At 36.7% G+C, this 15,947-nt stretch overlaps 1 protein-coding gene across 40 annotated transcripts in view; it reads left to right on the top strand.

The window, feature by feature from the left end:
* The window catches only part of LOC144302453 (uncharacterized), a 696,165-nt gene that overhangs the window by 59,406 nt on the left and 620,812 nt on the right, over positions 1 to 15,947 (top strand). For 2 of the 40 annotated variants that reach the window (XM_077879795.1, XM_077879793.1), the window contains one exon: positions 1 to 2,215. This exon is cut by the window's left edge and continues 165 nt beyond it. The exons of the other annotated variants lie outside the window; for them this stretch is intronic. The gene's annotated coding sequence lies outside the window, so the exon portion shown is untranslated. Of the gene's footprint in view, positions 2,216 to 15,947 lie in introns of those variants that run through there. 40 annotated transcript variants of the gene reach the window in all.

The following is a 15,947-nucleotide window of genomic DNA, read 5'->3' on the forward strand; positions in this document are numbered from 1 at the left end:
AATGACACTTTATATGTTTGTTATTATCTCCAAAACCTTAGAAACTTTTGTTTATGAGGTAGGTTAGGGTTATAACAGTGAGTTCTTATTACTGATTTGGGGTAATGTTTTGATACTGTTCCCATAACAGAGTAAAATACACCCACAGCATCATAGAAACAAACACATTTTTCTCTAATTTCATTGTTAATGCTTGGTGTTATCCAATGCTTTTGATTCTATTATTATTCTTTTCTAAAAATACTCTTATTATAGTTTGTAATAAAGGGAATATTTTAACTCATGAGAGTAATTTTAAATCTACCTATTAAATATACCAAGTAACTGTACGGCTGTAGAGAAGTCAAATTAATTACAAATTATAGTCCATGTTAACATTCATTTACATTTATATATATTATCAATTTAAAAATTATGCTTTCAATTATATACCTTTAAAAACAGGCTTGGTTACAATTCAGAATTAAAATCATGCGTGTGGAGAATGAGAGAATTAACTCATCAAAATGCAACTCATATTTTGTCATTTGTTTATTTACATTCTATAACTAAAAATTATTTTGAGAGGAAAACAAAAGTCCTTAAAAATGTACATGTTCCAGGTGAATAGCATAGAAATACTGAGGAATTGTAAATGTATTATTTCTGCTGATTCAGATAACACTCGATATGAAAATATGTAGAGCAAATTTTGGCTAAGTACCAGCTGACTATAGTAACAGAAAACTTTTAACTATTGGGCATGACTTAAAATCTTTATTGTACATTTTTTACTACAAAAAGTATTCTATTACATTTTTTTTTTCTGATTATCACCACCTGCCCTTTTCATTAAAACTTTAAGCTATAGCATTAAAATCTTCAAACCTGCAGTTTTCCAAATAAATGCATTAGTATTTTCACATCAATTAAATTCATTGAACAAATAGTTTAAAGCCTATTTAAGGTTATGAAAGCATGTGTTTTCCACAGCAGCTTTTATTTAAATATTTCCTTTCATGTTTCCTGTGTGACCTCTGGAAGTAGGGGGCTGGAAATTATATACTACTCTTGTATTGATGTCACCCAGCCTTGGAGAGTAGCATGAACACTGTTCCAGCAAGTCACCATTTTGAAGATGGGCCAGATGTGTGGCAGTGCTATGGTGGGCAGAGAAGTCTCCAAAGAACATGCTATAATCTGCCTATGACTCATCAGTATGTGTGTGTGTGTGTGTGTGTGTGTGTGTGTGTTCCCACGCAATGTTTTTGGCCAAATGGTGCTTAAAAATACTGACAATATTTTACCTCAGCTTGAATCTTGTGATTATCAACTGTGGATTTTCAAGAAAGAAGCAAAAAGGCAAATGGCTAAAGCATATAACTAATTGAAGACTGTAGTCCCCACGGACTAAGAGTAGTTAACTAGGAGTACAAATTGGGGATATTGCTGCATTAACTTAAATAGAACCCTGGGAAATAACCGTTTAAAAAATATATTTGTTGAACTAGTTGGTGTTAAGTAATGGAAAGAGAAGCATTTGATTTTTTGCTCTTTCTGCCATTGTGATGATCTTCCCTATAACGATGAGCTATTATGCTTTGCTAGGATTACTCAAAGATAACAAAAAAGATATTATCTTCATTTCCCAATCAAGACTGCCAAAAAGACGTTGGGGTCGCAGACACATATAGATAGTAAAGCATTTCAAAGATAGAATGATAGATTCACTTTTATATTTTCCCAAATTCTTACCTTAATGCTGTGATTTTACCATGTTAGGAAAGATCTTTATTTTCCATGTGTTTGATTGACATAGTCATTCTGTGTCTCCACTTTTTTTGGGGAAATTATTAGTAGCAGCTTGGAGTAGGGTCCTGGCTTCCACAAGCCAGGAAGCAGGTTAAATTTGGGGCTAAAATCTTGTTTTAGAAAATAGGGAAAATGAGGGGAGGAGATATGGAGTAAAAATGTGGATTAACTTATCTGAGAGATGCATGTGGTGCTGCAACAGGAAAGACACTTTCCTTTTCCCCTTCTAAGGGTGGTGGTGTGACCTGCAGTGTGAAGAAGGGCCAAATGTATTTTGTTCACAAAATCCAATACATTTTATTTCTTTTTAAAAATTTTAATAGAGACCATGTAATCATATATTTTACATTCAAGAAGTATAAAAGAACATACAGTGAAAAGTCTTTGTGTTCTTTGGACCTCCCATCACTTACTTCCTCTTTCATGAAGCAACAAATGTGATAATTCTTCTGTAGCTTTTCAGAGAAAATATAAATATTTTTTCCAAGCAAACTTATGTGTATAAATATTTTTCTTCTCTTTTACATAAATTGTAGCGTAACATACCCAGTGTTCTACATCTTGCTGTTTCAGTTAATACATGTACAACTCTTTCCTTAATCAACTAAAAAAGTAGTGTTTATTCTGTTTTTATGGGTTGCATAATATTCCATTGTGAGGATGCACCATAGTCAGCTGACTATTGATCAATGTTTTAAGTTGCTTCCAATCTTTTGTTCTTATAAAAATGCAAGAAGCCTTGTGCACTGCTGGTGGGAGTATAAAATGGTGCTTGTGCTCTGTAGAAGAATTTGGTAGTTCCTTAATGAGTTAAATATATAATTTCCATATGACCCAGAAATTCCTCTTCTAGGTATATAACCAAAAGAATTGAAAGCAGTGTCTCAAATACCTGTATACCTGCTCATGGTAGCATTATTCACAATAGTCAAGATGGAACCAACCCAAATCTCCATAAATAGATGAATAGATAAACAAAATGTAGCATATACATAGAATGGAATAATTATTTAGCCTTAAAAAAAGAAGGAAATTCTGATACATGCTACAAGGTGAACAAATCTTGGAACCATTATCCTAACTGAAATAAGCCAGACACAAAAGGACAAATATTATGTGATTCCACTTAAATGGGCTACCTAGGATAGGCAAATTCATCAAGACAGAAAATAGAATAATGGCTACAAGGGCCTGGGAGGAGGGGAAAATGAGGAGTTAGTTTTTAATGAGTATAGGGTTTCTGTTTGAGAAGGTGAAAAATTTCTGAAAATAGATAGTAGTGATGGTTATACAACAATGTGAATGTACTTAATGCCACTGAATTATGTACTTGAAAATGCTTCAGGTAGTAAATTTTATGTGTGTTTTATCACAATGAAAAAATAGACTCCCAAAGTGCAACACTGAGCGACCTCGTACACTGAATTTTGCATGCTTGGAGTATATCCTCTTGACAAATATGTGAGATGTGCAAACGATAGTTTGCATTTTGATGGTTATTTACCTTTCCAACAACAGTGGATTAGATTGCACATTTCCTCACATCCTAACAATGTATTTAATTGAACTTTTCTTTTTCTGGCAACTTGACAGATGAAAAATCATTGCTTTTTTTTTTTTTTTTTAAGAATGAAAGGAAACTCTAAATTTCTTTTAAGTGGTTGGAATTGGGATCGTATTGGCCTTCTGTATTTGAATGGGGAAGGTGAGGCACATTAGAGCTTTTAGCCTATGCCCAAATGGAAACTATTTGAGTGACACATTATTCATTAATTTTTAAATGGCCTCAGCCAGAGGTGAGTTAAAAAGTTTGCCCAAATGTCATATATGGTATTGTTGCCTTGTAATTTGAGGGAATTTCTGCTTTTTTTCCCAGTTGTTAATTTGTCAAGCTTCTAATAATAAATAAGATATAATGCCTGCCTTGAGGAGCTCACAGTGTGATGGGGGAACTCCTCAAATAAATAGACAATGGGAATTGCAATGTCAGAGTGAGTGTAGATTGCTATAGAAATATGTCTAGGTGGGTCTTTGCCCCAATTCAGGTGGGCTGTAGCCTAGAATGAGAAAGTTCTCTTATTAGCATGTTTTCTATTCTTGAGTAAGTCCAGACCTTGGGCAAGTCTGAGGCTCTACCTCTTGCCTATGGAATTTCTTCTGGACCCAGAGCTTGACAAGGGGTTTTTACTTTCACTCTTGGTCAACAAGGTCAACAATAATTCTTTTTCATATTTTGGAATTCTTGATATGACTATGATAGTATGTGTAACAAGCCTGCCTGTCCTTTCCCTGCTTCCTCCCCATTTCTCTGATTCATTTTTTCTCTTTGACTTAAGCATCTTACTTCTTTTTCAAACTCTCCTGAGGCCTCATCTATATTACCAAGCATTTCTCCAAAGCCTTTCCTAGTTCTGACCACATTTTGCCTATTAATCATTTGTTTCTTCTCCAGTTTTTTTTTTTAAATTTTATTTATTTTTTCATGTGCAACACAGAGAGAGACAGAGAGAGGCAGAGACACAGGCAGAGAGAGAAGCAGGCTCCACGCAAGGAGCCCGACGTGGGACTCGATCCAGGGTCTCCAGGATCACACCCCGGGCTGTAGGCGGCGCTAAACCGCAGCGCCACCGGGGCTGCCCTCTTCTCCAATTATTTATTGAGCATTGCTTTTGTGCTAGACATAGGATGAGATGCTGGGATACAGGCGTGAATGAGACCAGTTCCTGCCGTAAGGTTGATACTGAGTGCTTTTGTACCTTTATTATAGTGCTACTCACAGCTTGCCTCATAAGGCAACCTAATTAGTCTGAGAGCATTTTGATTTGTGTTCCTTTAAGCCATAGCACAGTACCTAGGAAACACAAATGTGTACTGTCTAACCATTTCACTTGGAGGGTGAGAAGGGGAGAGGAATAGAGGGAAGGGAAGGGGAGAGAGTGAGAGATTTATTGAACATTTACTCTGTCAGGCAGTTGGATAAGTGCTTTACAGCTATTATCTCATTTAACTTTTCTCAGAACATCTTAGAGCAGGAATGATTAGTTTCTCCATTACACCTGGTAGGAAACTGAGAAACAGTGCTTACTTAAATAACTTTCCCAGGTCACACTGCTGGGAAGTAGCAGAGCCAGGATAGACCCTGGTAGAGGCTGGTTGTAGGGCTTTTGCTATTTGGCCACTGTGTTAGATTGATTTTCTTCTTAGTCATCATTCCAGTCAACAAGGCAGTCACATAATCAACAGCACAACTGCAGTCTACTTGTCATTGTGCTTTAGTCATTTTGATGCCCCCAAGGTTTGGTGGCCTATGTTTGTGTGTTTTACTAAATGCGAGTCCATAGCTAGGTTGTAGTATGGAGCTGGTGAGCTACAGATAGCAAGTAGCATTTATATTTATCTAGTTTTACATAATACTTATAGACAGATGTCTATGGTGTGTGAGCCTGTAAATGCCATGAGATGATGATAATGAAGCTGATTTATGTTGCTTATCAGATGGGTCCCCAAAGCTGCTTAGAAACTGGCATAAAATCAAAGGCAACTTGCAGGTAGCTGTGATGTGACAGTTGATCTTCAGGGCTCCGCTTGAGCAACCTTTTGGTGTGATTTAGACCAGGGCTTCACAAGCTTGTCTACTGAAGTCTTCTTACAGCAGTGGGCAGTAAGGCATATGTGACTCTGTGATCTGGTGATGAACCATGGAATGATCAAGATATGCTGTGCCTTGATGTCTCCAGGTTTTATCTTAAAGTTAAATGCTTAGTTTAATAATCTAATAATAAATAATAGTAATCACAATTCATCCATCCATGCTTATTTTAAAATGAAAAGGTTTCTGATTATTTATCATCAAATAAAAGAAATGCAGGAAGTGTGGTATTATATTCTGCAATTCAGAGGTCTCCCAGCCATACCATCTTCTCAGACTTTACTTGGAGGAGCAGTGGTTAAATAAAACTGATATGGAACACTTGAGGTGTGGCCACTTAAAACAGTTGTTGTCACACCAAGTCAGGGATGAGAGGGCCCACAAGCTGGTCTTTGCCAATGCACAGTCTAAGGGTATCCTTTTCAATGGCTATTTTGAATCATGATCATCTGATGTCCCTATGTATGGAGAAGTGAGGTCTCCTACAAGCAGTCTGGACTAATGTAATGTTACTAAGATGATCAGCAGTGTCTCCCTGCCCCTGTGGTTTGTAGTTAATGTGACTTGAATCTCAGTCCACAGTGATCCCCATAATTTCTTTACATTTCTAAGGGCTTATTTTTTTGAGGCTTTTTCTGGTTTAGTGTTTTGCATCGGCAGGTGTTTTCTGTTTTGTTTTTTGTCTACCTGGATGCAAAATTTAATGCCTCCACTAATTTCCAACCAAGATCCATTCATACTAAGCATTTCCTGAGTTTGTAACTAGATCAACTCTCTGAGGAATTCAGTTTCCCAATAATTTCACCAGCAACCCCTTCTTCTCTCCCTACCCTGACTTTCTTTTTTTCCACCTCTCCCCCTGCTTTTTAAAGATTTTATTTACTTACTCATGAGCCATGGAGAGAGAGGTAGAGACATAGGCAGAGGGAGAGAAGCAGGCTCCCTGTGGGGAGCCCAATGTAGGACTCGATCCCAGGACCCCAGGATCATGACCTGAGCCAAAGGCAGACGCTCAACCACTGAGCCACCCAGGTGCCCCCACTTCTTCCCTTTTAAGAGCAAACAAATTGCACGCTCTAATTCCATGTAGTTTCATAGTCTCCTCTGAATCCTTAGCTTCTGTTGACATTCCTGCCCTGTAGGACTCACCTACCCCAAGTGATGCTACCGAAGAAGCATTTTTCCAACAAAGGCAATTCTCTCACTAAGAGGAATTCTCATACTAGTTGCCAAGAGAATAAAATGTTCTTCATCTCTCCACTCGCCCCTAATAATAAAGCAACAAAGGTTGAGAGTGATTTATTTTCCTTTAAAAAATAAATTAGAACAGACTCAAGGTTATCTCAGTAATAATAGCACTCTCTCCCTTGCATTCCAATATGCTGTATTGAATGGGAGAGAAAGGCATGAAGTTATAGCTTGCTCAAAGGGAACTGAGTGTAGGAGTGCTATCTGTGTATTACAGGGGACAAAAAAACCTCTTCCACTTTGCTTGATTCCTGAAGAGTTGTTATCTAGCATCTGCTTCTACATTCCCAAAGTCAAATTTACAACCTCCTAGAGCAGCACATAGTTCTTTGGGCAGTTCTCACAACTTAGACAATTTTTCTTCTTTTTTTTTTTTTTTTTTTTTTTTTTAGACAATTTTTCTTTGTGTTAAATTGATATTAGCTTTCTGGAACTTCCATCCTTGTATTCTAACCCTATGTGCATGAACTCTGACTAATTTTACTTGAATTGCATTAATCCAGTGTTGTATACTCTTCATCCCAAAATGTATATTTGAGAAACTACTTTCCTGCTCCAAATGGCCTGGTGACTATTACCAAGAGAATAAAATCTTACCTCCTTAGCATAACAGTGTCCTTGATAAAAATTGTTCAAACATCCCTTTCCAGCCTCTGCTTTCCCCTTGTCTTTTGTCTCCTTTTATCCAAGTTCTTCTAATTCCCCAAGTAGATATGTCATTTTGTTTTTGTTCTGTTTTCCCACCATTTTTAAAAGCTTCCCAACCTGTTCCATCTCCATTGACTGGCATCTTATTTATTTTCTAATGGTACACTTACGGTAAAGCCTTCCTTGATTTCTCCAGTCAAATGAGTTGCTTCCTATCTCTGGGCTCCTTATTGTTACTTTATTTTATTAAAAAGATTTTATTTATTTACTTATGAGAGACACACAGAAAGAGGCAGAGACGTAGGCAGAGGGAGAAGCAGGCTCCTTGTGGGGATCCTGATGTGGGACTCGATCCCAGGACCCCGGGATCACAACCTGAGACAAAGGCAGATGCTCAACTACTGAGCTACTCAGGTGTCCCTCCTTATTGTTGCTTTAGAGCTGTGCTGTCCAAGACAGTAGTGACTAGCCACATGTGACAACTGAGCACTTGATATGTAGCTAGTCCAAATAGATATGATGTTAAATATAAATTACATACTGGATTCAAAGACTTAGTACCAAAAATAGGGTGTAAATAGCTCGTTAGCAATTTTTTATATTCTATGTTGGTTTTATATTGATTTTAAATTTTATATTTGATTTTTATATTGATTCAATGTTTTTATATTGATTCCATATAACCAAAATGATAAGATTTTGGTTATATGGGTCCATATAAAACGTATTATTATGTTAACTTCACCTTAAAAAACTTTTTAATGTGGCTATTAGAAAATTTAAAATTACATATATAGCTTACATTATAATTCTATCAAACAACTCTGCTTTAGACCATTATATGGGATTCAATGTTAAGTACCTTGCACTATCCCTCTGTGTGCATTTCATTCCCTACTGTTAGAGTTTAAGTTCCCTGAGGTTGGGGACCTGTAACCTGCTATTCCTCATTACTTCCCCAAAGAGCCTTTTATTCAGTGGATGTTCAATATATGCTAATGAAACAAAATAGAAAACTTTTTATCAGGTCAGAAATTCAAATATCTACAGAAGCCAGGCAGGTAGCATAATTATATGAAGTGAGCTTGATTTAACAGGATCTTGGTGTCAGGGACCCAGTAGGATTTGGCGAGTCAGTTAGCAGGGGCTATGGTCAACTGGAGATTCATAGTTGTGTAAGCAGGCAGCCACTTCTCCCCATCAGCTGAATTATGGCCATGTAGGAATGCAGGCTTAGGGTTGCCTAAGGTTCCAATCTTTCAAGAGAAACTGGTTATCTGGACTTTGATGTGAATTTAACTGATGTTTATATGTTGGCTTAATTCTTAAACTTTATGTGAGCCAACCAAAACAGATTGGTGGCCTAGATAACAGCCTGGAAGTTACCAGTGTGTGCTTCCTATCTGAAGGGTAAAATGGAATTTACCTGTAGTACCAAGTTAGAAAAGAGTAAAACAAGATGTATTATTGTGGCTTTGATCAAGAAGAGACTGGAATTTGGGCCATTGAATTTGCAGATTCTTCAGAAAATTATTGGCAAATGGCATTTCCAAACATTTTCAAATACTTTGTTAAACAACAACAACAACAACAACAACAAAAAACCAATGCTCTGCAGAATTTCTCAAGACTTAGACCCTTATGGGAGAAAAAAGGAGGATGTGGAGTCTATGAAATTTTTTTTAAAGATTTTATTTATTTATTTGAGAGAGAGAACATGAGTAGGGGCAGAGGGAGAGGGAGAAGCAGACTCCTCACTGAGCAGGAAGCCCCATGTATGGCTTGATCCCAGGATCCCAGGATCTTGACCTGAGCCTAAGGCAGACACTTAACTGAGCCACCCAGATGCCCTCAAAATGTTTATTGACAGAAGTGTGTGACTGTCAGTTTAATGGAACAGGGAAATAAAAAGTCTTTCATTCTTAAGTCTATAACTATTAGAGTTAAGGAAATGGTCAAAGAAACTGTCACCTTCTGAATTTTCAGAGCTCTTATTATGTGTTTATGGAAGGAATCTTGTGGTTGGCTGTTTTCCATACATAAAATGAAATGTTTTTCCATATAAAAATAAGAACGAGCTGAATGCTAGCCAGAAGAATGTTATTTTCAAGAGAGTGTGTTGCTACTAAGGTAGATTAGCAGTACCATTTCTTTGGTTTTTATTTCTTTGAAAACCAAAATCAGTAGACCCAGTAATTCAAAAGAACTCTGACTTAGAATTGTATTGGGTGTTGAACAGATTCTTGTTAATACTTTACTCTTCTTTTGGTCATTTTATAAAGCTTGTAACCTGTAGTCATACCAGTATCAGAATTAGCTTACCAAAGGGGTCATTATTCTATTGAGCAGGAACATACGTGAAGATATGTATAAGTGCATTTCAATTTCAATTTTGTTATTTTGCATGTAAATTGAACACCTGAAATCAAAGATTCTATTTACAGTATTGTCTTTGAAAATCATCTCTCATGCATAAATGAGTATCTGAGAATTAAAAAAAAAAATCTCCTAAGCAAAAAGATGGGGCATGTTATAAGATATGAAATCAATGAATCAAGATAATATGGTATTCCTTTTACTTAGACAGATTATACTATGTATTGAAAGCTAAGGACAGTTGATATCTGAAATAGAAATCAGATATATTTAGATTGTTAGTCAAGTGTCAGCAACTTGTAAATTCATTCTGATTTGTCTGTTAGCCTTTGAGTAAGCCCTGAAATCTTTGTTCCTCAGTTTCCCCATTTTCAAAGTAGTTGTAATAACCCCATTTGTCTCTTTTTTTTAAAAAAAATTTTATTTTATTATTTATTCATGAGAGACACAGAGAAAGAGAGAGAGAGAGAGAGAGAGAGAGAGAGAGACGCAGAGACACAGGCAGAGGGAGAAACAGGCTCCATGCAGGGAGCCCGATGCGGGACTTGGTCCCAGGACTCCAGGATCATGCCCTGGGCCAAAGGCAGGCGCTAAACTGCTGAGCCACCCAGGGATCCCCCCATTTGTCTCTTAAGCATAATCATATACTGCTATAGATGATGATACTTTTTCTGGCAAAGTATTCTGACATCTGGGCAGATAGATATGGTTGTTATTTCCACAGTATATTGATATAGCAAACATTTTAGAAGAGCAGCCTGGGTTACTTATAGCATCTTATTGTTTACAAAATCAGTGAGCAGCTATTGTATTATTATTTAGCTCTACAAACTTGTTATGAAGAGTAGAATAACCATACAAATTTATATGATCATATATCAACTATATATTTGCATAGATGATATAATAATCATAACATTAATGGAAATCTTTTAATGGGAGAAAACACCTAGAATTCCAAATAAGAAAATGCTGTCATATTCCCTTCTAGTCCTAGTCCAAATGCATTTGACCTTTTTACATAACTGTAATAATAATAGATATAAAATGTAGTATTGTATTTTGTGACAATATTCTCTATTTCTCTATATTTCTTTTTTTATTTTCTATTAAATTTTGATTCCAGTATCATTAACATACAATGTTATATTAGTTTCAGGGATATAATATAGTGTTTCAACAATACTATAATTACCCAGTGCTCATCATGATAATTGTATTCTTTAATCTCCATAACTTATTTCACCCATCCCCCTACCTACCTCCTCTTTGGTAACCATCAGTTCTCTATAGTTAGGAGGCTGGTTTTTGGATTGTTTCTTTTCTTCTTTGTTTTGTTTCTTAAATTCCACATATGAGTGAAATCACATGGTATTTGTCTTTGACCTATTTCACTTAGCATTACACACTTTTAATCTATCCATGTTGCAAATGGCAAGATTTAATTCTTGTTTATGGCTGAATAATATTTCATTGTGTAAATATACCATCTCTTCTTTATCTATTCATGTCAATAGACACGGGCCACCTACATAATTTGGTTATTGTAAAGAATGCTGCAATAAACATAGGGGTGCATGTATCACTTTGGATTAGTGTTTTTCTAGTTTTTGGATAAATACCCAGTAGTACAATTACTGGGTGATAGGGTAGTTCTGTTTTTAACTTTTTGAGGAGTCTCCATACTGTTCTTCCACAGTGGCTGTACCAGTTTACATTCCCAACAATAGTGTACAAGGGTTACATTTTGTCCACATCCTCACCAACACTTGTTGTTTCCTGTGTTTTTAATTATAGCCATTCTGACAGGTGTGAGGTGACATCTAATTGTAGTTTTAATTTGTATTTCCGGGGATCCCTGGGTGGCGCAGTGGTTTGGCGCCTGCCTTTGGCCCAGGGCGCAATCCTGGAGACCCGGGATCGAATCCCACATTGGGCTCCCGGTGCATGGAGCCTGCTTCTCCCTCTGCCTATGTCTCTGCCTCTCTCTCTCTCTCTCTGTGACTATCATAAATAAATAAAAATAAAAAAAAACAATTAATTTGTATTTCCCTGGTGATGTTGAGCTATTCCCCATATTTCTGCATAGTTTTTTTTTTAAAGATTTTATTTATTTATTCATGAGAGACACACAGAGAGAGGTAGAGACATAGGTGGAGGGAGAAGCAGGCTCCCCTTGGGGAACATGATGTGGTACTTCATCCCAGGATCCTGGGATCACAACCTGAGCCAAAGACTGACACTCAACCACTGAGTCACCTAGGTGCTGCTTCTGCATAGTTTTTAAAACTACTATTTTTATATGGCTGTGTAATGCTCCATTAAATACAGGTATTGTAATTTGTTTAACTGTTTTTCTATTGTGGCTTTATTAACTCTTTGAGGGAAGATATCCCAGGAAGGTTGGGTAAAAAGTTAAAAGTGTTCCACCTTAACTGGTGAGAAATAGGCTGATGGTGAGTGAAGACTCTAAGGTGTCTGTTGCCTTCCTAAGTCTAGGGTCACCTACATAGCCCAGTGGGCTCATATATCAGATGCAGCTGAGGTCAGTGATGAAGATGCAGATTGGGAAGACTTTGGCATGTAATGGTCATTCAAGATATGGGACTACAATGAGATGACCCAGGTTTCGTGTGTATAGTTCAAGAGAAACGGAGGCCAGGGCTCTAAAGTACAGTTACATTTAAAGGACAAACAGAGGGAGCAAAATGTAAAGGAGCCTAAGAAAGGATGGTTAGAAGGAAAGTGTCATAGAAACTAAGAGACGCTGTGGCTGGTCAGTGATCGTGTGAGTGGCATGGGGACAGAGCAGACTCTGGAATATAGGGCTACTGATTTCTCCCCTAGTCATGGTTCCACCCCTCTGGGGGTAGACACAAATTTTTTCTTTAACAGTTTGTATTTCTGTCTGATTTCAGTCAAGGGTAGGATGCCTCTGTCTTCCTAGATCTGTTTTGATTCCTTTGAAATTACATTAGTTTCTCAATCTGAATATGTTAAAATCTAAGAACAGATTAGCTTGGTTTAAAAATATATATTTTTGTATGTTTCCACTGCTGCATTATAGCAATAGTTCCTAAAAGCTAGTTCAAGGACACCAAAGTTTGTTTCAGTAGATTTGAGGGAGCCTTCTGGGTGTGCATTTTTAACAAGCTCCTGGGTGATTCTGATGCACATTCAAGTCTGGGGACCTCTGATTTCTTAACCAGAAGAATGTAAAAAGAGATTTTAGAATGGGATATCTAGAGATTTTCCATACCAGGGGTTTAGATCGATGAAGTGCATATAGCCTCAATTTTCATGACAACTTATTCTCATAAAAAATTGGTCCAAAGCACACACATTTGTTGAACTTTTCCACTGTTCAGAATACTAGGCAGGAATCTGAGGACATTAAAAACAAGATAGCATGAATAAATAATAGAATGCACTTATAATGTCCAGAGAGAATGAGTTTGCTAGATAGATATTTGTGAAATGGAACATGCTTCAAACCTAATCACAGCCATTGGGAAAAGGAGAGTGGTATCATGGGATGCTTCCTGCCAGGGCCCCTCGCCTGCATGCTGCTTTATTTCTTGCCCCTCTTCATGGGAACCATATGTTGCAGTAGAACTTACCTTGGACTTGGCATGAGATGCCTTTGTTTGGAAGCCTCCTCTACCCTTTACCAGCTGAATGTCCCTCAGAGAGTTCCTTAGCCTTTCTAAGCCTGAAATTCTTTTGTGTTAAACATGGTAACACAAGCATTTTGACAATGTAAACGTGAAATGATATATTCACAATTAACTTGAAAGGAACAGTGTCTGGTATGTTCACCTTCTAATGAATATTTGTAAAATAAACATTTAAAATGTTTAAAAATGCCTGATTTTAAATATTCTTCTATTGTTGGGTACAGTATGTATTTAACTTGGTGTCTTAGAGCAGTGGTTCCTAAAAGCTACTTTAAGGATACCAGAAGTTCTGGCTTGGTAGATCAGAACTGGGACCTTTTAACTCATGCTTTTTGTTAATGAATACAAACATTTCACACTCTTCTTGAATATTATGTGAAATTTACAAATAAATTCATGACTAAATATTAGTGATCAATTTTGGGATATGCATTAAAAATTATACCTCCCATTCTTTTCCCCCTGGAAATCGCTGAACTTTAAGTTTAACCTTTTTTTGCAAAAAATATTTGCCTTTTAAGGCCTTTAATGAATTATTTCCTTTCATTCACATTTATTCCTTTTAGCCAAGCTAAAAATGTGACCTTTTAATTGCCAATTTAAATACCTATCTTTAATTCTTTTGTTCTAAAAGAGATGGTTTTGATTGTATTATAAAAAAACCTTGTGTGCTTTTAAAAGCTTTCATTCAGTCTTATTATTCCCTTCATTTTATAAGGCCTCTTAAAAACAACAGGTGTTTCTTTGTGGTGAGATTTGACTTAATCAAAACTGAATGAAATGAGAGGAAGGCACTCTGTTCTGGTAGTTTTGTTGCACTCAGGAGGCTCTTTAGCAAGCATTGTAATGCACCTCTTTCTAGTTGATGGATGAATAGATCTTATCTTTATTTACAGACTCTGTTAAATGGGAAGAGTAATATTGAAAGATTTTGCTTTAAACAATATCTTAGAGCTAAAAGGACTAATTTGAGTAACCGATCTTTTCCCATTGACTTAGGGTTTAAATTTATGAGTACTCTACCACCATTTTTCATGGTTGGTGTTTTCCTGACTCTAGACTGAAGGTTTAGTGTCATTTGTTTGAGGTCTCTGTCAACCTGTTACTGACTTCACAATTTTAAGCTTACATTTAAGTGCATGTCTTAAAATATGAATAATTTTCTAATTTTCATTTGAAAAGCTCAATTGCAGAGCTGTTAGTGGTCTTCACCTCTCTCAGGTGGCAGTACAAGGGCTTTCTATTTATTTCATTCTGCCTAAAAATACTTGCTCCTTTCCCTATCTATCCCCTTTCTGTGCTTGGTCATTTTCAATACATTTGGAAGTTGTTTGCTTTTTTTTGTTTTTTGTCTTTCTCCCTCCACTAGAATGTGACCACCATGAGATCAGAGACTTTTATTCACTATTGTGTCCCCATGCATAAAACAATGGTTGGTAATCAAAAATAATTTGTTGAATAAATGATTGATTGAAAACAGGGCACACTTGTATCCTGGGTTGTCTGTCTTCTTATTTTTTTACTTGATTTTTTTTCTTTGTAATCTAGCAATCTTCCTTGTTTTTAAGAACTTTACCATCTGCTAGGGATTGCTAAATTTCTGATTTTTATCTTCATATAAAGGTCAACAAGAAGCCCTACTGGATAGAGTTTATTACCAAAGGCACTTCATTGTGGCTGCAAAAACCTCTGCTCACCCTTACCTTCTCCTCTACTTAATTGCTGTTTCCTGCTAGGTTTCTCAGCTTTCTTGTTTATGTTGCTCATGAATGCTGACCAGAAGACATGTGACTTCTGGATCAAAGACAAGGGATGGTTTATTACTTATGGAGATAGCAATGACCAGAGTATCATCATTATCTTTGTGCCATTTCCTCAAACCTCAGTTCCCACTGACAAATAGGTGACACCTGCATGCATAGTGGGTTCTATTATAGTGGAGGAATTCTAAGGTTAGGGAATCCAAATCTTTTATAATGGGCTATAAGTGTGTTTGTTCTTTACCCCAAAGGGAGACAATCTTTGTAATACTCAACAGTAAATAAAACGACCTTTTGCTGTGGAGGGAGACACTATCTCTGTCTTCCAAGGCTATTCACTTTGCAGACATCCTTGAAAAGATGTCCAAAACAAGAGCTATAAGTTCTGTTTTTCTCAAGAACAGATAACACAATCAGAACCAATCCTGTAAGCCATCAAGGTTTCTTATAAAGTTTCATATCCAACAAATTAACAAACATTTACATTAGAGCAAGTATCTCAAAAGTGGCATTAATTAAACAAGAGGTGCAGTCCTGGGATACACATGGTATTCCTGGAAAAAAATAGTATTGTTTACAGTTGTTCCTTCAGGTGACAGAGTGGGGATACAGTTCTCCCCAGAAAGATAGTTAGTACTTTTTTCATGCTAGGCCAGCAATAGGCTAGAATATGCCATTTGTTTGATGTGTGAGGCTTGTTTGGCCTTTTGCTCTGTGTTAGTCATTAAGTCTGAGTTGATCCACCCTCAAAATGGGAAATCAAGCTGGAGAGTCAGAGACCTCCATGGATCAGAAGTT

Source organism: Canis aureus, chromosome 31 (genome assembly GCF_053574225.1).
Source record: "Canis aureus isolate CA01 chromosome 31, VMU_Caureus_v.1.0, whole genome shotgun sequence".
NCBI lineage: Eukaryota > Metazoa > Chordata > Mammalia > Carnivora > Canidae > Canis > Canis aureus.